The 24,052-nt window shown below is 40.1% G+C and overlaps 1 protein-coding gene and 1 pseudogene across 4 annotated transcripts in view; both read right to left on the bottom strand.

Moving 5' to 3' along the window:
* CPNE4 (copine 4) overlaps nt 1-24,052 on the bottom strand; it is a 523,974-nt gene that overhangs the window by 220,483 nt on the left and 279,439 nt on the right. The gene's annotated exons all lie outside the window — the stretch shown is intronic.
* On the bottom strand, nt 23,590-23,688 carry LOC130037930 (uncharacterized; annotated as a pseudogene).

Here is a 24,052-nt window from a genome sequence, read left to right as displayed (position 1 = left end):
AGAGGAAATAAGCAAAGGACAATCCAGTAGAAAAGAGACGCACTTGTCCATCTTTTTTTCAGCTTGCCACCATCCTGCATACTGATCCACAGATCGACAGTGCAGACAAAAATGTTGGACCGGTGGTTTTCAACCTTTCTACAACTGTGAACCAGTACAAATCTGTGGACTGATGGTGAACATTGCTTTAGAGTTCAAGTCCAGGAACTTCAAGAGCCCCAGGGAGGGGACCTCCTCAACCAGTTCTAAAAGGTGGTGAGCCATACTTGAGTAGAAAGCACCCAACACTCAGTTCCTGTCCAGTGCTGTCACTGCTCCACCTCCTTTCAACATGGGCCCTGTCCCAGCCTTTGGTGTAACAGGGTCCATGAGGTTGAGGCAGGGGGAAAAAGGAAGAATTTGGTGTGAGTCTATATGTTCATTGCAGCACTGTTCACAATAGTCAGAATCTGGAAACAACCCAAGTGCCCGAGAACAGATGACTGGTTAAAAAAAAATTTGGTACATCTACGCAGTGGAATACTATGCAGCTGTTAGGAGACATGAAGTCATAAAATTTGCTTACAAGTGGATGGACATGGAGAGTATCATGCTAAGTGAAATGAAATTAATCAGAAAGAGAGGGACAGATGTAGACGAACTGCATTCATTTGTGGAATAAAAATAACATAATATGAGATGAACATCCCTGGACAGTAGACACAAGGGCCAGGAATATTGCCCCATAGTTGGAAGCCTCCCTCGTGAGCAGGGGAGAAGGCACTGGAATAAAGAAGGAATCACTAAATCAATGATGGTTGGAGGAATCGTTCGAAATGGGAGATGTGTGCTGAAAGTAGATGAAGGACCAAATATGATAATTTTTCAGTATCTGCATTGCAAACCATAATACCCCAAAATATAGAGAGAGTATGGGGGAAAATTGTCTGCCATGGAGGCAGGGGTAGGGTTGGAAAGGGGGGGCGTATACTGGGGGCACTGGTGGTGGAGAATGTGCACTGGTGGAGAGATGGGTATTTGATCATTGCCTGATTGAAACTCAAACATAAAAGCTTGTAACTGTATCTCACATTGATTCAATAATAAATAAATAAATAAATAAAAATTAACAAAAAGAAATGTGGTGTCTGTACCTCACCCCAGTCTAAGAAGCCTGGAAATTCCATACTCACTGGCACCCACATAAATATCCTGGGCCCTCTTGTCTCTGCCAACCCAGCCACTTGGCTTTTCCTCCTTCATGGTGGACCTGACTACTGTAGTGAAGTTTGGGCCACTCCTTGATCCCACAAAGCACTTAATCCCATCACCTACTGTCAACTGAATTCAGCGGATGTAGGGACATAGAAAATGAACTCAGCTGTTTGACCAAGGACTGTTCCCCAGTGGGTCTCTTTGTGGGCCAATTGGTGTCTGCCTGTATACTTCTCAGCTCGCTCCCCAAAGCTCATCTTTTTACAGTCAATCTGTGACAGGCTCCAAGTACCATCTTCCACTGTCATCTACTGTAGCACTGAACTGTAGCACCCCTTTGTTCATCAATTTGCTCGAGCGGGTCCAGTAACGTCTCCATTGTGAGACTTGTTGTTACTGTGTTTGGCATATCAAATACATCACAGGTATCTTGCCAGGCTTTGCCGTGCAGGCAAGATACTCTCGGTAGCTTGCCAGGGCTCTCCGAGAGGGGCATTTGCCTTGCACGCGCCTGACCCAGGTTCGATTCCTCCATCTCTCTCAGAAAGCCTGGCAAGCTACCGAGAGTAGAGAGGCTGAGGAATCGAACCCTGGTCGGCTGCATGCAAGACAAATGCTCTACCACTGTGCTATCGCCCCAGCCCATCATCTACTGAAGAAGATCAAAACTTTCCTGTTCAATTCAGGGCCAAGCCAGATGGAGGCTACTTGGGAAGATTTGTTCTTCTGCTGGATAGAAATCCTCATGATTCTTTCCTTCTCTTACTTCCTTGTTGTTGTGATCAGCTTAACTTTTTTTAACAACAAAGGTAGGCCCTCAAAGAGCTGTGAAAAGCAAGGAACTCACCCAATACTCTTCTAGTCTGGCACCTCGAGCAATTCATCACAGGATTTCCAGTAGCAAAGGATATTATTTCCCGCATGCTTTAACTCTGCCATCTTCACATTTAGAAATCTCAAGAGGAGCAGTTTGATATCAACATAACTGAAGGCTCCTATCTATTGAAAAGAAGTATGCAGAAAGCTCTTCTCTTACCAAACTTTAGGAAATTTTCTCTTATGGAATAACTGCCTCCTTCCTTGCAAATTGCATTTTAATTTACTTTCCTCAAAGAGTTTTTATTCTAATGAAATATACTATTATATTCACCATGTTGGATCAGTCTCTATTACCTCTGAGACAAAAAGATGTGTATCAATGTAAATCCTTCAAAAGCTTTCTGGAAATGTATGTGTCAAAGATTTTTGCTTGGACTGAATTTTCATTACAACTCTGATTACAAAAAGGATTGAAATAATGCAGTATTTGTTCTAGATTTTTATAAATAATTATTGGAGTTAAAAGTGTCATTCAAAAAATGCATTCCTTACTAGCCATTCCTTCTATAATTACCTTGTGTATTCTCAGATGAATACAATCAACCCCTCAAAGAAATGAGATTCAGTCTCAAATGCATTCCTATTTTTCATTTTTATAAATGCTGAGAACTGAGAAACAGTCTTCTCGTAAATAAATAGATGTGAACAGAGGTTTTCTAATGGCAGTGTCACTCAATTGTTTGGCTGTGTTTGCAAACTGTACATCAAAATCACACAATTATTTATCATTGAAAATATTTTTAATGATTCAGCCACTGACAAGTCAATTAGGTCCACCTTCAATTTGGTGGAAAACCAAGAGTAGAAAATCTCACTTTCAGAAACATTTGATGTTGACCAAGTGGGAATGGTCTCTTGTGTTTCCAGTGCTGATGCCAATATTTCACAGGGCCCCATATGAGCATTTGGAAGGTTTTGTTTGTTTTTTATTTGTTTGTTTATTTGCCTTGGTTTTGGGGCCACACCCAGATGTGACTCCTACTCTGTCCTTGAGAAATCACTCCTAGTAATGATCAGGAAATCATATATGGTGCTGAAGACTGAATCCAGGTCAGCTATATGCAAAGGAAATCTACCCACTGTACTTTCCCTCTGCCCCCAATATGGGAGGTTTTGTAAGCTACAGTGCAATGTATCACAGACTGCCCTAAACACAGTATTTCAGCTTGATAAAAAGAAGGGCATGTGGTACTGAGTAGTTCAATGCTAGGACTCAGCACAAAAGTGAAAACATATGCATTATCCCTAAGTTTTCTGTGGACACCTTAGGAAACCTTTGTGTTTCCTCATAAATCTTTTCAGGTGGGGAGAACTGTACCGAATAAATGAATTTACAGAGCACCGAGAGCACAGAAAGCCAAGAAAGAAGATATATTCCTGCTGAAAAGTCCCTGGAAAGATTGTCCCCTCTCACAACAGCTTTACTGGAGAGACTCCCTGTTTCCTGAGCCATCGACAGTTCAGCCATTTTCTCTAGAGTATTTCAGCCATTCTCTAAACATAGGACTTGTTTCACTGTTCAGTCTGGTATTAAGGTTGTCAGTAGACTTCATTAAGTCATTTGAGATAGTCACTGTAATTAGTCAGTCACAAAACTGGCAATTTTCTGCTTGAATCAGAGTGAAAAAAAACTAGTTCCCCAAAGAGCCAACCTCTTTGCTTGCAGGAGGCCTTAGTAGGAACAGTGTATAGTGCTTCACCTTTACAATATCCTGATACAAAAGGAACCAGAACCAGGTCACTGAGAAGTTTATTTCTGCCTTGTAGATCACATAAGCTCATACCGGTTTCTCTCCAATCTTTCCCTCCTTCCTTCCTTGCATAGCACAGCCTGAGTTACATCTACTTTGCAATGTTCAGAAGTCCTGAAATGCTCAGGGGAACTTGCATTGTCAGAGATCAAACCTGAATCTCCCAGGCTTCCTATCCAGTTTCTTAAAGAAAATAAATCAATCAACAAAGAGCTTAAATATAACAAATTTTTCAGTTTAATTCTCTACCATTTAGATTTTTTCCTCCCAGAAATATTTAATACCTGTTTTAAACGTGTTCTACACAGAGATAGTATTTCCAATTTTAATTTGGCCAAAAGCACACAGTTGCTTTGGGACTCCATACTCTATTCACTTTTACTCTTAAGGAAATCTCAATCCATGCTTGAAATACCATAAATTTACCACAGAAGCTCAGATTTTGCTGCAAAAATCTTATCTCTCCCCTAAATTCCTATTCATCACGCAACTGCCAATCACATACCCACTCTTAGAAATCCAACATATAGCCCCAACATCATATGTCAAGACTGGAGGGTTTAGTGTTTGTTTTATTTTTGATCACACCTACCAGTGCTCCTGGGCTCTGTGCTCAGGAGTGACCCCTAACGGTGCTTGAGAGAATATACATGGTGCTGGGGATTCAAACCTGTTACGGCTGTCATAGCCACATGCAAGGCAAATGTTTCCTTGCTATACTTATTCCTCTGGCCAAGGACAGAGATTTTTTAAAATTCGTTTTCCATTTTTCTACCTCTCTATTCCCCACCCTCCCACCCCAAATTTTGGTTCTCCTAAAGATTCTCTTTCTCTAAAGGGCACATCAAAACTTAAAAAAAAAAAAAAGATCTACTGGTCTCAAAAAGAAAGGAAAAAAAACAAAACAAACAAAACAAAAAATTAATAAATTTTTAAAATATGTTGGATTGACATCTACTCCATGACTATGCAATCCAATTAACCACAGAGAAGCCATATAGGAAATTCTGGGAAGACCCTGTCTTCTCCTCTCTCTATCCAATGCTCTCCTTTCAAGCACCCAAATTCCTGCTGACATCCCTCCCCTCTTCCTTCTGAAGGGTGGGTTTCACTTTTGTCTTGTATGCCCTTCAACTCACTCTTTAACATAGTATCAAGATGCCACTTTCAAAATGGAAATGATGTCTTGTCACTTTCCTGCTTAATATGTTAGGATTTGCTACTGTTCTTAAAATAAAAACTGAGTTTCTATAAGACACTATATAGCTCTGTATCTGCAGCTTTTCACCCAAGATCAGAATCACCTGAAGGACCTAATCTAACAATGGCAGCAATATAGCAACATTAACTGAGTCAGAGCCTGAGTGAAGTCAGCATTATTGATGATCAGAGGGAGCTGATAAGCCCTCCACAATAGGTAAAATTTCTGTCCCCAGCTCTCATCGTCTCTCCACTCCTTCTCTTTCTCATTCACTACCCTGGAAACATACCAATCTCCTCCCAATGGCCTAACACCCTAAGTATGTGCCTGGCCCAGATGCTTGGCATGTGTTGATTACGAGGGTAGGTCCCATCTAATCATGCAGGTGAGTTCAAATCTCACCCCTTCAAGGAGAAGAGAGCAGAGACTTGTGACTACAGATTACATGGACATGAGATCAGAGTCATGAGTCACACTTCAGCCTTCCCAGATATCCTCCCCTCTTGCCTGGTGTCTGAGTATGTGTCAGGGCTGCCCAGGGTGTGTATGCCAGGGCACTTGTCCCTGGAGCACTTTTATTCTAAGAACATCAGCAGGATCAGGCCCTGCATGATGCAGTCACCTCTGACTGCTTCTGAGAGCAACACTTCACCATGAGGAAGTGACTGAAACCCTGAACTTTCTAATCACTCATTCTTGAGGATGCTCAAGAAAAGAAAAACTCATGGGAAAATCCAGCACCATCATGGAAAGAACATTTGCAGAGATGCGGTTGATTTAGGCCATCATAGAATGAATTTCCACTCAATATCAAAACATAACTTTGAGACCAGCCTGTCACCCACCATTGCCAATGTCTTCACAGGAAGTCCAGAGATAACATGCATCCCTTATAAGGAACCACAGGGGATCCCTGTTATGGTCCCACCAAAACCTAGGCTTTAAGGGTAGTCCTCAAGTCCTTGATTTTCAACATGAAGATTGTGATCTGCAGCTGTGAGCTTAGTAGCAAGGATGAGGGGGAATGATATTCAGTCCCAGTCCCTGGTGTGGCCAGTGTCCATAGCAGAAAGCCAATCAGAGAAAGAGTGTCTTATTTTAATTTAGCCACCAGAGGGAGACTCTCTTTCTGCTCTGCAAAGGTGGTAGAAAGCCCTTCACAGAGAGGAAATCGCGGAGAGAAGGAAAGAACAGGAAATAACGGGTGAAGAGGCAGCAGGGCTTCAGTTATATTGATGATATGAGTGAGTGGCATATACATATATCCCAAACATAGACTCCAAAGCACTGAAAACATGAGATCTAAGCTGTAACCATTGAATCTTTGTAATGTACCTGCCAAGTTACATTAGGGATGGGGTAAGGAGAGAATATGGGAACACAAGTGGAAGGAGGCTGACATTGGTAGTGGGACTGATGATAAAATATTATATGCCTAAAACTTAACTATCAATAACTTTGTAAGTTACAGTTCATTAATTAAAAAAAAATAAGAAAAAGAAAAGGCCCTGGAGGTACTGTTTGTTTTTGCTGGTTGCTTGGTTCATGGTCACAGTCCTCCCATTGTTCATCGATTTGCTCAAGCTGGCGTCTCCATCATGAGACTTCTTGTTACTGTGTTTGGCATATCGAGTACGTCACGGGTACCTTGCCAGGCTCTGCTGTGTGGGCGAAATACTCTCGGTAGCTTGCCGGGCTCTCCGAGAGGGGCAGAGGAATCGAACTCGAGTCAGCCATGTTGGCTGTGTGCAAGGCAAATGCCCTACTGCTGTGCTATCGCTCCAGCCCAGTGTGTCAGGATGGCTGAGTGGTCTAAGGTGCCAGACTCAAGTTCCTACTTCCCACAGCGGGGTTGTTTGGTTATTGTTTTATTTTGTAGCTCAAAACTGTGGTATTCAGAGATGAGAAATACCCTATGTCCGTAGATTTTCCAGTGAGTGAAAAGTTTGCTAATGAAGTAACAACAACAAAATTATGGCTCTTTCCATGACCAGTTGGAAAAGTTCTCCCGAACTTTAGGGTGATCCTGATTTGTAACCAGCACCTGTGAGGTAGCAATTAAGCCCACCATTGTAGAGAGATGAGAGGTAGGCCTCATCATCAGAGCCTATAACAGCAGTGACAACTTCATTTCCACAGCTACTTTCTCTGTCCCAGATTTCCAGGCTCCCTGGGAAAGTGATGGGTGGACACAGCACCCAACAAGACACCTTTGCGCTCCACACATTGTGTCTCAAGAAAGTAGCGGGGATTTTAATGAATTGAGAGCTGACTTCACTTTCATTCCCACTATCCAATGTTGCTTTGACTCAAAGCCATTTGAGAGTTATCTTCAGCCTCATTAACTACTTAAGGGGTTCAGTCTGCCCTTACTAAACCTTCCTCTTTAATCTGCACTCTGTTGAATGGAATCCTTCCCTTGGATACAGTCAGGTACCTTGTCCCCAGGAGCTTAATTACAGCCTCATTCTTTTATTCTGGATCTGCTCACTCAGGTCAAGCACATACTGCCATCCCCAAACTTTCTGCTAAGAGGATATTTGTTTTCCTAGCTTTGTCCCTGCAGTGGTTGGGGGGAAATGAGGAAGGTTGGATGGAAGAAGGATGCCTGGAAATACATTTTCTCAAAGTCCATTCAATTGAGAACTCCTTGCCACACACCTGTCTGCCCTCCTCCTAGCCCTTCACCCTAGAGCTTCCATCAGTGATGGATTTAACCTCCTTACTGTTCTCTGGAGAATGTATTCAGCCACAAGCTTCCCCAGGCCTTTCCCTTCCTGCTACAAAACACTGAAAATGTCATCGCATTTGCAAGTGAACAGAAACCTCCCACTCAAAGAGCATCTATGCCATAGTGGCTCAGAAAAACAGCCTGTGCGAGCCTTCCTCTTAACTGCTATTGCTTTGTTGCTAGAATAATACACACATATTCTTTTCATCCAATGATGTTGGGCAAGTTCAACTCTCTTTGCAAAGGCGGCAACATTTTGCTTCCAACCAGAAGACTATTCTCTCTTTTTCTTTGGAAAAGGGCATAGTGGTTCCTATTCACTCCTGACGGTGCCTGTCCCTTCCAACCTCTATACATGCATTTGCTGAAGCTCCGCTCTATGCTGTATTATTAAAAACCCATGGGTCACAGTGCCTTTGGTATTCTTAAACTATGAAAGTCTGAGTAATGAATTGAAATGATAGCCATGTCTGACCCCCCTCCCCAAGTCTTAGCATTCTCATCTGCAATGAGAGAGGAAAGAAAAGCAGAGATTCTTGCATCCCTCATATTTTGCAATGACCTTGGGCTTTGAACTCTTTTATGGAATCTAATATTTCCTGTGCAAGGATTCTCAAAACTGGTAAGCGGAGGGAAGGTTCTGGATAAAACAGTATAGGATCTGCCCACTTCACTGGGGATCTGCCATAAGTTCTCAACATGAATAGGCCATCTGGTGACAGATTTCAGGCTATGTGCTAATTAAGAGGGACTGGTTCAGTCTGCTCCAAAGACCCCGCTGTGGGTAGCTAAAGGGATCTCATTAGACTTTTTTTTTTTTTTTTGCTTTTTGGGTCACACCCAGCGATGCTCAGGGGTTACTCCTGGCTCTGCACTCAAGAATCACTCCTGGCAGTGCTCAGGGGACCATATGGGATGCTGGGAATCAAACACGAGTCAGGCCGTGTGCAAGGTAAATGCCCTACTCACTGTGCTATTGCTCCAGCCCCCCTCATTAGACATTTTGTAATTATATTGTGTAATATGTTTGCTAAATGATCATCCTAAAAGAACCCATCAGTTATCACATCTATTGCATAGGCTTTTGTACTCTTCTGCAGAAGCTGGGAAATGGAATGTAGAGACTTTAGTTACAAACCAACTTTTGGATGTAAGGAGATACAGGCCCTAACACATTTAATCCCCAGCAAGGAATTGCTCTATTCCACCCCTAGGCACGATCAAGGGAAAAAAAAAGAAGATGGCTTCAATCATCAGGAATACAAGAGAATAAGATAGTTAGAAGCATAAGCAGATAGAAACATAAATGATATTCTAAGTCTGGTGTAGAAGATATAGAGAGTGACAAGAAACATCCTACTTAGAAAAATCAACAAACCTATCTTAGGTAGGGTTGGGAGGGGAGAGAAAAGATGCTTCTAGAAGAGGTGATCTTGAATCTGAATATGATGAGATTGTTCTGCGAGTTGTTGAGGGTCTAGGGGAGAAAGGTCGCAAACTTCCTATTTTCTTTCTATTATAATGCTTGGAGAGGGCCAGGGTGATAGTACAGTGGGAAAGGCATTTTCCTTGCATGCAGCTGACCCAGGTTTTATCCCTCGAATCCCCTGAGCATTGTCAGGAGTGATCCCTGAGCATAGAGCCAGGAATCATCCTTAAGTACTGTTTGGTATGGCCCCAAAACAAAAGCAAAAGAATGTTCTGGAGAAAAGAAGAACTTTTTATTCTCTTTTCTAAAAAATCAGATAATTAGCATAAATGGAATATGTGCATGGTGGTAGGGAACTGTGCTTTTTTTTTCCTCGTATGGCATTAAATCTACCAGTATCATTGGTTGAATTTTACAAAGAAAAATCATTGCTTGAAAGGTTTTGCTTTTTCCGTTTTCCTTTAAACCAAAAGCCCAGAAGAAAATCAATAAGATAAAACTGTGCAAGGATCAACTTCATTAGACTTTGGAATTCAAACTGAACTCATGCACCCCATAGACAATTAAAGACACTTTCTCCAAACTCTTCTGACAAAACATTTCCAAAGAGCTTATGGTTTATTTATTCACTTTGTGAAGTTTTGAGAACTGGCTCTGAGAAGAAATAAAAAATCAAGAACACTAAGGTAGGTAGATGTACTTTTAACTTTGAGGTCAATCTATGAGAGATCAGAGATAGTGGAATTTAAAAAGGCTGGGCCAGTAGTGAAACTTCACTGAAGATTCAATACTGCATGGTATCTCCAAGACTGTAGCAGTTAGCAGAGCTGGGATACCAAATAGAACAATTTCAATAATCACATTCAAGATATAACCTTCTGAGAATGGTCAAGGCTCAGAGAACTCCCACTTAGGCCTCAGTCTCAGCTCACTCAACTCACTCTACAGAAGAGGCCTCTCAAGAATTATGATTTACACTGAAAAGAAGTTCATTAGTTTTTGGCTGGATCTGTGCATTATTTTTGTTTCCTAATATTCTGCTGTCAGCTTCCAGTCTCTAAACTTAATTATGACACAAACTAGAATATTCTTTGCCAAAATCCTCTTCTGTTGTCCCCATGAGTGAGATTCTATCACTAAAAGTAGGTCATCTAAATTAACTCTTTTAAAAATGGTACCAATCACTGGTAAAACATACCCATAACAATAGTTTGGGGTGGAGGGTTGCAGATTATTCTACATTACTAAAGAAGTGGCCAGTGCCAACCGCTATAATTACTGCTTTCATTCTACCACTGAAGAATTCTGCCAAGTATAAGATGAGAGGAAATTTCAGTTTCCAAGAACTCTGGACATCAGGTTTCTACCTTCCCATGGACTATTAGTACATATTTGTATATTCCATAAATCTTTCAGAAACCTTCCTAAACACCCCAGTGGATTTTGTGCTCCTCATATCACCTCTAAGATTTTTCATTGTAGAACTCCCAACAGTGAACAACTCTGTTTTACAGGGATTTTCTTCACTAATATAGCAAACTTGTTATAGGCAGATCCACTTTGTTAAAAAAAATATAGATCATCTCAGCTTGTAAGAGCCCCACATACAGTGATTGTTCAATAAATACAAATGATAAGGTGGGTGGTTAAGTGGTGACAGAAGTTTTGGAATTAGTCTCAGTAGGAATGATTTTGCACAAATCAGAAGATATCATAAATTCTGTCCCTTTCTATTAATACACTACAAGAAATGACATATAGGATTCTATTCTCAGATATATCAATATTTTAATTTTGTAGACGGCAAAGCCTGGCAAGCTACCCGTGACGTATTCGATATGCCAATTACAGTAACAAGTCTCACAATGTTACTGGGTCTGCTCAAGCAAATTGATGAACAACAGGAGGACAGTGATAGTGACAGTAGATGCTAAAATGGTAGGGCTAGATTAAATCTGGAATTTCACCTGCCAAAACACAAGATGGAATGAAAAAAATAGAGTTTCTTACACATCTTACATATCAGTAGATTGATTTTTGTGGACAGAGGATCCAGTATGAGACCCACAACCTAGAACCCCCTTGGGCTTACAATCAGAAGAGTTTTGAATATTAGCTCAAGGGAATGGTTTTAATTTCAAACAATAGAGTAGGACATACATAGAAGAATCTACTCTGATGGCAGTGACAGAAGGCCAAGGAGACAGGAAGAAGTGCTTCTAGGTCATCTACATATTGCTCTCTGAAATAAAGGGGACTTCTCTGATGGTGAAAGGGAAAAGAATGTGGGCTTTAAATGCTATTGTAGGGAGTAAGCTCATCCAATCATGACAAAGCTTTATCCAAAATGATTTTGAAAGATTCCCAAGTTGAAAAGGAGAAAGAAGATATGAGGAAAGGGACAGAGTTCAGATTATGAGCAATAATAGTTCAGAATTTGTAGAGGATATCCAGAGAATCTTGGGTCACAAACATAGGAGCGATTCCTTAGGGGGAGCGTGATATGACAGTCTCTGTCACCTATTCCTCTGTCACTTATTCAAGGGACCTGGGGGCGAATAACATGCATCTCTCAGCAAAGTTCACAGCAGGCGAATCACTCAGTACTAAGGCAACACTTGGAATTATTTTAAAAACTCATGCTGTTCTCTTGATTGAAATGGGGTCAGATTTATTTTTGCACTTAATGGCATTTCACAATATGCTCCTGCCCAATCACTACAGACCCTGCAAGATCAAAATGGTGAGGCATAAAAGATACCTTGTGATCATAAGCAAAAAGAGCAGTGCAATTATGCCTAGATATTCCATACTCAGTTCTCTTTCTCAACGCCAAAGTTTTATATGGCATATGCCAAAATTCTATGCCAACAGAAGAGCTAAGTAAGGAGACTGAGAGCAATCAACCACTTGTTAGCATTCAATAACAGTAGAAAAATTCCAGGACACAATATTGAATCTACTTGATTAGTCTGTTTGCAGGGCTGTGAGTGTTCTGGGTTTCAGTCAGTGCTCTGTGTCTGGCTACAATTGAGGCTGGCTACTTTGATGGCTGACCCTGAACCCCAAGTAAAGCTAGGATTCAAAATAAACTCAGCCAGAACTTTTTATTAAAATACAGAAAGATAGAAACATTTCTAGGATGCCTTACTGAGAAGGCAGGGATAATATCAGATAGGTCTATCTTTCAGGTCAAGGAAATTGGTCATAGATTTTTAGAGAGAAAACAAAACAGAAAATAGTTTTTATGTCCAAATAGGCTATGCATCCAAAGTGAGAGATGAAAAGAATAACAGAGAAAATATTCCAGAGGTGAAAGCTATAGCCTATGACTTACATGTATGAATCCCTGAGTTCAGTCCATAACATTGCATGTCTCCTCATTCTCAGAACCACTGGGAATGACTTGTGGAGTCAAGAACCAGAACCACAGAAATAAACAATGCAGGAGGATGTACACGAACATCAGCATCTAGCCTCTTAAAGTAGAAAACTAAGCTTCTCTTCTAATACATAACAGACACTTGGAGCTTGGCAATATCAGGGCCCCGAGCAGAGAACAATTAAGTATATTACAGCACTGTAGCACTGTCCTCCCACTGTTCATCAATTTTCTCAAGTGGGCACCAGTAACATCTACACAGTGAGACTTGTTGTTACTGTTTTTGGCATATCGAATATGCCACGGGGAGCCTGACAGGCTCTGCTATGAGGGCAGGATACTCTTGGTAGCTTGCTGGGCTCTCTGAGAGGGGCGGAGGAACTGAACCTGGTTGGCTACATGCAAGACAAATGCTGAACTATTATTCAACTGCCTCACATCTCTGGTCCCAAGAATCCAACAGGGGGCAACTGCAGATTCCTCTTCTTTCATAAGCAAAAAAATGTTGACCAAGCATCAGCTGCTCCTCCTGGTTCCCAAATTGAAGTGGGGTGAGATGTGGAGCAGATACTAGCATGCACTGAACACACTTGGGAGCAAGTCAGGACAGGGATGATAGCACCACCACAGGAGACCCTGTCCACTCTGCTGATCTTATGGCATACTGTGAGTGATGACACAAAACAGACTTCTTCATAGCACCCCAAGGCACAAAGTGTTCACAGAGAGAAACCCTGGAGTCTCCCCAAGATCTAATCATCTATCTGAGAGCTTGGGACAGAATCAAACAGTAGAGACTATACACCTGGCCTAACAGACACATAGGAAGGGGCTGCTTTTCCCCTCGCTGCTCTGCACACAGAAACCAGCTTCTCATCATACAGAGACACAGATAACACAAAGATCACCACCCCCAAAGTGCATGTCAAGCCTGGGACTTAGCATCCTAAGCTCAGACTAAATTCTTCAGCGGGTCTGGGAACATGAACAGACAAGTTTCTGAGGATGGACTGTTGCCGCATCTTCTAAGTTACAGACCTGTTTTAGTCTCTGAGGGAGTCATGAGAGGGCAAAAAAAACAAAACAAAACAGGGCAGGCTTTGAAGTCAGACAAATCTGAATTCAAATTAAACCTCTATCACTGACCAGTCAGGTGAGTAGCCCTGAGATTGTGTGATGTGCCATCACATGGTGGGCTAGAGTCGATTTCCTATGAGCTCCAATTTCCCTATATCTTGGGGGATTGGAAATCATCTGAGATTTATATCTGTGCTCAGGACACAGAGAGTGACAGTTAATACAAATTCTTTTCCCTTTTTTTGATCAGTACCAAATTCAGTTCCTTATTTCCCACCAGAGGATAAAAGTAAAAATAAGATTGGCTGTTAATGATCAGGTTTTCCTCTTAGAAAAGAAACTGTGCAAGTTATTGTGCCTTCTCCTTAAAGGAAATATTGGGATAAGAATACCTGGAATACTCAGGCTTAGGCCAGAGATATTGTACTGCAGTAAGGCTCACAGCTTACCCCAGTTTGATGCCTGGCATAGCAAATGGTTCCTGAGCATCACCAGGGGTGATCCCTGAGCACAGAGCACCACAGAGTGTAACCTCAAAGCAGACAAATAAACAAAAAACTTGGAAGATAGAAAACCACTCTGAGAACCTTTGGGACATCTGGGAACCTTTCCTAGGTTAACACTTTAAAGACCAGGAAGTTGCTTAGTAGTAGAACACACATACCTCACCTGGTTTCAATTCCCAACACAACAAAAACAAAAAATAAATAAATATGAGGATATATACTTACATAAGCATTTTGGTATCTATTTTATGTCAGGCACTATTCTAGGCATGAACAACTTCCTGTACTTTTGAGGCTTAGAAACAAATTGGGGAGAAAAGACTTTTCTCAGAAATGTCTACTACAACAGTTTTTGTCATGATAATAAAAGAGACAATATAAATATTCAACATTCAATAAATAGATCAATCTCCTCCTCCTCCTCCTCCACATCCTCCTCCTCCTCCTCCTTCTTCATCATCTTCTTCTTCATTGTCTTCTTCATTTTTTGAGGGAGTGTATATTTGGTGGTGATTGTCTTACCCCTTGCTCTGACCACAGGGATCACTCCTGACAAGGCTTAGGGGAACATATATGGGACCAGGGGTTAAATTCTGGGTTTGCTGCATGCAACATGCACCCTAACTGCTGTTCTATCTGTGATCCAATTCTGAATTTCTAGTTGTGAACTATGCAGTGATCAAACTGGACAATCATAAAAAGGGGAATTCTTATTAAATGAAAAGTTTTGGATTTTAATTAATATTTGATTTTATCTGAGTTAGTAAGATAGTTCCTTGCCCAGCACATCTTACTTCTTCTCTCACCTTGTTTTGGTCCTATACTCCTCCCAGCTCATAGTGGTTAGAGTCAATCACTTTCTTCTCTCACCATCTCATTGCCTATGTGTTTGTCTGCCTCTGTTTCTCTCTCCCCCATACATACACAGTTAGTAAATAATCTTTCCCATCACAGATTAAGTTGGGGGGGGGGTGTTAAATTCTCTTGCACCACTAATTCCCCTATGAGGTAGGATTTCTGAAAGCTGATATCACACCTGGATTTTCTGTCCATTTTCTTGGGTTTAACCATCATTAACTTCATATCTATGTACAATTTAGCTGTTACTCCTAAGAAAAATCCACTTGGCTTAGTCAAATAAAGTCAGTATGCTGTAGATAAAATGCAAGCATCAGGGAATGGGAACTATTATCAAAGTAAAAGTGTAAATATCTATGAAATATCTGATCTGAAAATGGTCCATCCAGAGAGCTTATCTTCCCTGAATATGACATCACCTGGATAAAGAGATATCTAACACCAGGCTCTATTTGCTTCCTAGATTTATAGAATTAGTGTAAAATGTTGGCAATACTGGTTAACCAAGACCAGTCCTGAATGATTGCAAAAATTATTTTTTATTCCTCTTTGTCCAGCAGACTTTAAAACTTGACTTTTAAAAATCATCTCATCTAAAGGTTTGACTTATTTCTCCATATCTACACAAAGGTTGGCCTGGCAACTTGCTTTAGGCAACGGAATGTTGCAGAAGTGGCTGTTGGTGATTCTAAATCATGCTAAATGATGCTTAAATGCTTCTGCTTTTTGTCTTGGAACTATGCCACTCTTGTTGACACTGATCCTAGGGGAGTTGGCTAGAGAACAGGGACATGTGGTAATTCATCTCCATTGCCATTATTACTAGCCAAATTTTCCTCTGCAATGAGCACAGATTACTGAGCAAGTCCATCTGAGAACTATTCAGGTCAGCACAATATATTGTCCCCATATTAATAAGTTAAAAAAATGATGACTATTCAAAGTCACTATTTTTTCACGGGTTCTTATTGTTTTGAATTTTTGGTATTGTCATAATATTAAACTATGAAATTATAGTATGCATTATTATGATTCAATATCTGCATAGGGTCCATATGTTCAGTGTGAAAAATTTAATTCCATCCTTTGCAATATAATGAACCCTTTTAAATTCAAGTTATCCCTTCTATGTACACTTCTGGTTGGCTATTATTTAAAAGAAATATTCAGAAGCATGTGTCCAGAATTCTAATAATGAACAGACTTCTGACCACTTCCCAGATTAATTTGCCTTGAGCTCAGCCAGCAGATTTTGAATTACCTATTTGGTAATATTCTGTCCTCATTGCCATCTAATCAGCCCATGAATAAATTACATGATGTGGCTGCAAACCTGAAAGATGTGCACCCCCTTGGGAAGTCCCTGGCTTACATTCCTGGGGCTTGGGGGAAATACATTACTGTGGAGAACTAGTCTGAAAATAGTTTCACAGAGACATGTAGACCTGAATGGGAGATATCATTCTTTCCAAGTATTTGTGGCAATATAGAAAAGGTGGATGGGGTTAAAAAATAGCATTTAGAGCTGTAACCAAACCACAAGCAAGTGATTCTGACAACTTTGACACTTCACATTCAAAGCTATTTTTGTCTGGAGGGCTGATGCACTGTTCTAATTTTTCTAAGTACATATAAAAAGAAGCACTACAAAAATAATAGTATACAAAACCCACCAAACATTATTTGTAATTGTTATATCTCTGTTCTGGAACTTGACTTGGCTCAGCTCCATAATTCTCACTTGAGACTTTTTCTAGAAATGGTGACTGGTTGATCCTGGAATCTCCTAGAAGTTTTCTCACTCATGTGCCTTATGGTTGATGCTGATTGTTAGTTCTAACACTGACAAATGATCTCTTCTCAGGGCCAGTAACTCCTCTCAGCATCATGAGTAGGTGCCACAAATAAATGTTCCAAGAGAGAGCAAGACAAAGTCCGTAGTTCCTTCAGTGCCTCCAAGTCCCTTCTACTGTAAAAGAAGATTTATTGTCCACGCTTCCATACTCAGCAGAAAGTGTGTCTGGATACAAAAAAAAGGAATAGAAACTCAACCTTATACCTATGTATGTAGGAAGGTCGCATTTAAAGAAATGTATTGTTAGAAGCTATGATTAGTCTTGGTAGGAAAATAAAATCTGTCAGCACATAACTTTTACTTAAATAAAGAGAAATTAGGAAATTCCAAACTTACTCTTTTTTATTAAAAAAAATTAATGTAGGAGTATTGCTATCTACCTAGCCATTGATTAGGCTGATTAAATTGGGCATGAGCTCCACCTTACTTTTTCCCCCTTTTTATAAATCTATTAATTGAATCGCGGTGACAGCAGTTGCAAAGCTTTCAGGTTTAAGACTCGGTCATACAATGATAAAACACCCGTCCCTTCACCAGTGCCCATTTTCCACCACCAAAAGCCCCAGTATACCCTCCTCCTACACCCTCCCCCTTCCTGTGGGGCAGATGATTTCCACATTACTCTCTCTCTCTCTACTTTGACTACATTCAATATTTTGACACCAGACCCACCATTATTATTTGGTATTTTACTCCAACACTCAGATCTGCTGAAAAGGCAACCATAAACAATTTGTTTTCTATTGCTGATTATGAATAGCGTATGATGTCGTGTGGCTGCAGTAGTGGCTGCATGATTCTGGAATTCTGAAATTTTAACAATTAAATCTGGAGGGATTTCTGCCAAAACCTGCTGAGTTCTGAGATTTGTTCCTGAGTCTCTGGTATCATGGTCGTTGAGCAGCTTGATCAGGAGCCAGAGAGGCTGTTCATGGGCGGCAACCCGGGGTCTCGTTGGGGCGGGGAGGTAAAGGCCAGTTCCACCTTCATCCCGTGAGGCTCCATGTGTCTCATCACTGTGGGCCCAAACCTGACTGTCCAAAAGCCTCTGGAGGATGGTGGTCATCAAGTTGCCAAGGGGGAGCAGGTGGAGGGACAAGCACCCTTTCCCCCCTGGGGTGGCCCGGCACTGGTAACCTACTGCAGGGACCAGACGCATTTCTGCCCAAAGCTGCTGGGTTCTGATATTTGTTTCTGAGTTTCTGGGATCATGGCCATTAAGCAGCTTCATCATGAGCCAGAGAGGCCATTCGTGGGCAGCAACTTGGGGTCTCGTTGGCAAACTTACTCTTCTTGTATTAACATGCTAGATTTCCATTAGCATGGGAATAAGCAGCTTAGATCTCAAATACTGTGTGGGATAGTCAGTTAAGTCATAGATATAATTAGGTTCTCACAACATCCCCTCTGAGGCCTCCTGAAAGCATCTTGGAAGTTAATGAGAACCTTTCTGTGGTTGGGTGCCCTCCTCCCACCTACAACTAAATGATATTTAATTTAAAATATGAACTTTGCCTCCCAATATTAATCAGAGCATTGTAATTTGACTATGGCCACCCCTGCCTTGAGCAAGAAGGTACCGTCAACTTGGTTAGCTAATGGGCAGTTGCAGGTACAGGAAAAAGTTGCAGATTTAAACAAAGACACAAAAAAACTCTCAGACATTTTTAGAAGCCACCAACTACAACAAAGCTATTTGCTCATTTTCTTGATCTGTTTTCCTGGAGCTGATCTATTCCACTGCCTCTGAAGGATATGGCAGGGCCAGGAGAACAGTGAACAGCTGATGATGTTTCCTGGATTTGTTTCCAAAGCATAAAATCCCTTAGAGAGTGGAGAAGGTCAGGGGATGTTTATGATCTGCCCCCAGCCCCAATTCACCCTTAAGGATAGAAAACTAGGGAAATACAGAGTAAATTTCTTTCATCCAAGTTGATAGTTGAATAGTCTGGGTTTTAACTTCTGGTATCAACATTCACTGGGTGTGCCATTATAAGCATTTCATTTATTTAGTTTCACCATCTGTAATATGAGATAAATGATACTTATACACAGGATTCTTAAACAATTTAAATATGACAGTATATGCCATGTCTGCTGTAAATAGGAGCTTTATCACTTTGACTGTTAGTCTTTAATCTCATATCTCCACCATTTTTTTCTTTTCCCCCCCATTTTTTATTGAATCACCATGAGGTAGTTACAAGCTTTCATGTTTGAGTTATAATCACAGAATTATCAAACACCCATCCCTCTACCAGTGCACATTCCCCACCACCAACATCCCTGGTATACTCCCTCTTTCCCACCATCCCACTGCCTCCATGGCAGACACTATTCCCCATACTCTCTCTCTACTTTTGGGCATTATGGCTTGCAATACAGATACTGAGAGGTTATCATGTTTTGTCTATGAACTACTTTCAGCACATATCTCCCATCCCAATCGATTCCTCCCACCATCATTTTCTTAGTTATCTCTTCTCGATTCCAGCTGTCTTTTCCCCTCTGCTCATGAGGCAGGCTTCCAACTATGAAGTAATCTTCCTGGCCCTTGTATCTATTGCCTTTGGGATATTCCCCCTTTTTGCATGTTATAGGCAACCAGGAAATAGTTGATGATTGGAATAGAATTAATTTGAAAGAAAAATAATAAAAAAAAAAACTCTTATGACTGAATGGGTGACAAAAAGTTGGAATTAGAAACCATTCTCATGGTCTAGTCTGACCTACCCAACACTTGTTCGTGAATGAGAAGTAAAGAACTGTAGGTTAAATCTCCAGCACCTCATGGTCCCTTGAACACTGCAAGGGAGTGACCAGGAGCACAGTACCAGGAGTAAACTTGAGCGCCACTAGGAGTGAACACCAAACCAATTTTAAGAAGTTGTAGGTTGGAAATTATCCCCATAATAGCCTTCAAGATAGATCACAATAATTCCTGTTTTTCTCCTGGAATTTGCTTTCCTGAATACTTTCCTTCTTCAGTGAACAAGGCCAATTTGTGTAGTCAATAGGATATAATGGAAATGACAATTTGTAATTTTCAAGACTAGGTTATCTAAGACGTGGCAAATTCCATTTTGTTTTCTCTCATATCACTTAATCTAGAAAAAAGAAGCAGCCATATACTGATAGTACTCAAACTATTCCTATACAAATTTCCACCTGCTAAGGTACTGAGCCACAGGCCTAAAGCCAGGACCACCTCACTATTCATGTAAATGCGCCATCTTAGAAATAATCCTCCAATTCCAACCTTTCCTTCCAATGGCTACAGCACTGTCCAGCATTTTGACTGCAATATCCTAAGAGACTAGGAGCCAAAAGTGCCCAGAAAAGCAATCCCTAAATTCCTATAGAAATAGTGTGACTTTTTGTCTCTTAAGTTTATGATTTTAAGGCATTACTTTTTAGGCTAAGTTGTACAACAAATGATATCTAGCACAAAGCTCTATGAAACCATTTGCCAAAATCCAGACACCATTTTATAACTTTCTTCCAATCAGTGAGTACTCTATAGCTATATTACCTGATAGAACATATTCTATTGTACTTAAATACGGGAATTATGAGACCAGTAATAAGATTACAAGTTTATGTTTTGTTTTTAAGAACATATAAATACCACAGTTGGAAGAGATCTTCAGATTATATAACATAAGTGTATGCTCAATTCAGAACTCATGAATATCAGATACCTGGAAAATATATAAATTGTATATTTATAAGAAAACTCTCCTTCCAGAATAAGTATCTAAATAATTACCTCAACTCTTCATCATTTAAACTTATTTTCAGATCACAAAATATCCAGATTTCTCTTTAATAATACCTGGCCGACCCAGGTTCGATTTCTCTGCCCCCTCCGAAAGCCAGGCAAGCTACCAAGAGTATCTTGCCCGCACAGCAAAGCGGCAAGCTCCCCATGACACAGTAACAAGTGTCACAATGGAGATGTTACTGCATCTACTCAAACAAATCGATGAACAATGGGAGGACAGTGACAGTGTCAGAATATCTATAAAATTATCTTAGTAGGCTAGACATTGAAAAGTAATTTGATAAATAGAATGTTAACATGTTCTATTATCTGACTCTCTGATGGCTACCCTACTGATACAGTTGTGTGATTATTGGACCTGTACTTATTGAGAGAGAACACATTCTAAAATTTTGCATGTATATTTTTTACTCACATGGACATATTGACTTTTACTGATCTCACCACTGAACAGCCTGCAGGATAACTTTCAGTTAAGTCAGGTCTTCTACTTCCTGAAACCTTGCTTATAGAATATAAAAGTGGATCTTCATGTACATCATTAATCAATCTCATGTTATTGATTCCATCTCTGTCTCGTGATTGAAAATGACCATTTAATTAATTAATTAATTAATATATTTTTTGTTTGGGGGCCACACCCTGTGATGCTCAGGGGTTCCTCCTGGATCTACATTTGGGAATACACTATATGTGCTGTTCGTGAAATGACCATTTTAATCTTGAAGTGTATCAATAATTTCTACCCATTACAGATCTCTGGATAATTTAAAATTTCAAAGAAACGAACTTCGTTTTCTTTATTTTTTGTGAAGCAAGAATTTTTAAATTAAAACTTATTTAGAAAGATGTGAAGAGAAAGAAAGAAAGAAGCAAGCGAGACACATATTCAAGGGAGACATGGGCTTGCAGAGCAAGCCAAAACTATCTTTAATATATTTTCTATTAAACCAATTGCATAAAAAACAGAGAGATAGACTCTGATCATAATAGAATATCTTAATGCAGCCCCCTACATGTATGGTAAACTAATTTTTGATAAGGGATCTGAAATGGGGGTAAAAAAGCCTCTATAACAAATGTAATAAGAAAACCACATATTAAAACCACATATTAAAAATTAAAGTTGTATATATATCTCACCCCTTACACAAAAGTCAATTCAAAGTGTATCAAAGACCTTGAAACCAGGCCAGAATTTATAAAGTACACTGAGGAAAATAAAGACAGAAATCTTCAAGATCAGAACTTCTATGGTGTCTTCAATGATTCAATGCTATTGGCAAGGCAACAGAGTAAACAGTAAACAAATGAAGCTAAATCAAATTAAAGAGTTTCTGTAGGACAAAAGAAACATGGGCTAAAACTAAAAGTCAGCTCACCAGATGGTAGAAAATACTTGAATTCAATACATTAGAAAAAAGGTTATATAACTTTATAGATCCAAGAGATATATATATATTTAAAAAATAAATATAAAAATATATATAAATTAAAAATATCAAATATAGGAAGTAGATATAAACAGGAACTTCTCTGAGAAATTCATGGGCAAAAGGCACATGAAAAAATGTGCATCATCACTTCTTATTAGGAAAATTCAAATCAAGATTGCAAGAGAGACCATCTCACACTAGTGAGAATGGCACATATCAAAAACACTGGGAACAATCTGTGTTGGTGTAAGTATGATGAAAAAGGAACTCTCACCCACTACTGGTGGCAATGTTGTCTAATTCAGTCTTTTTGGAAAACATATGGAGATATCTCAGTAAACTAAGAATTGAGTTGTTATATGACCCAGTAATTCCACTTCTACGCATATACCCTCCGGATGCAATAATATTCACTCGAAAGGATATATGCACACCATTATGTATTCCAGTACTGAGTACAATTGTTAAGATACGGAAGCAACTTAAGTGTCCAGTGATGAACAAGTGGATCATGAAGATATGGTATGCACAAAAAAATACTTACCACTATGAGGAATGATGAAATCATGCAATTTGTTGCAAACTGGATGAAACTAGGAAATATCATGCTAAATGAAGAAGTAAGCCGGAGAAGAAGGATGATATCACTTATATGTGGTACGCAGAATAATTGGAAGAGGGAACACAACGTTTTAAAGAGATGAGATACCGTTAGATTACCTTTGGCCCAGAGTATAAGGACAAGGACAAGGAAGGAAAGAAATCAAGGGGGGAAAAGAGACAGATGGAAAGCAAAGGTCAAGGGTCCAAGGGGATTTGAGTATCAGGGGGTCAAAGGGGTTCGAGTACATTGATGGTTTAAAGGGATGGTACACCTAAATATCCAAATTACAGAGTCAACAACACTGAAAACAAGATATGCAAACTTCAACAAACAAATTTAAAAATCTACCTATCAAAGTGGCAGACTAAGGGTGGTGGTGGGAGGAAAACTAGAAATCCTGGTGGAGGAAAGATGACACTGGTGGTGGTATTGGTGTTGGAACATTGTATATCTAAAACTCAATTATAAATAACCTTGTAAACGATGATACTATAACAAAATTTTAAAAATAGGAACTGTAATGACAATACTGGAGTGGGTAGGGCATTTGCCTTACATGCTGTAGACCCGGGTTCTACCCCTGGCATCCCAAATGGTCCCCAAAGCTCACTAGAAGGGATTCCTGAGCATCACGGGTATGACTCCCCAAACTACTGTCACTGTCCTCCCGTTGTTCATGGATTTGCTCAAGTGGACCCCGTAACATCTCCATTATGACACTTGTTACTGTGTTTGGCATATCAAATACATCACAGGTAGCTTGCCAGGCTTTGCTGTGCAGGCGAGATATTCTCCGGAGCTTGCAGGGCTCTCTGAGAGGAGTGGAGGAATCAAACCTGGGTCGGCCAGGTCGGCCGTGTGCAAGGCAAACACCCTACCTGCTGTGCTATCACTCCAACCCCCAAAATATGGAATGCTTCACAAATTTGCATGTCATCCTTGTGCATGGGCCATGCTAATCTTCTATCGTTCCAATTTTAGTATATGTGCTGCCCCAAAACTTGAAAAAAAAGTTAAAAAGTAAAGACCTTTATTACTAAAGCAATATATATAACATATATAGATCTCATATATATGTATATTTATGAGACCTAGAAATTTTCCCAAGTAAACTTATTGATTTAAATCCAGTTAAATTAATACATAGTATGTTATTCACTGCTTTACATTTTCTAAAATCTGAAAAAATATAGTAATAAATTTTCTTTTATTTTCTTCCTGATTTTTGGTCCACAGCTGGTGGTACTCAATGCTTACTACTGACTCTGCATTCAGGGATCACTCTTCTTGGGGCTCAGTGGACCTTGTGGGTGCTGGGGATCAAAACAAAGTTGACTGCATGAGAGGCATGAGCCCTACCTGCTC

This window comes from Sorex fumeus, unplaced genomic scaffold (assembly GCF_029834395.1).
Source record: "Sorex fumeus unplaced genomic scaffold, SorFum_2.1 ptg000072l, whole genome shotgun sequence".
NCBI classification, from domain to species: Eukaryota; Metazoa; Chordata; class Mammalia; order Eulipotyphla; family Soricidae; genus Sorex; species Sorex fumeus.
This window is presented reverse-complemented; position numbering and strand designations above follow the sequence as displayed.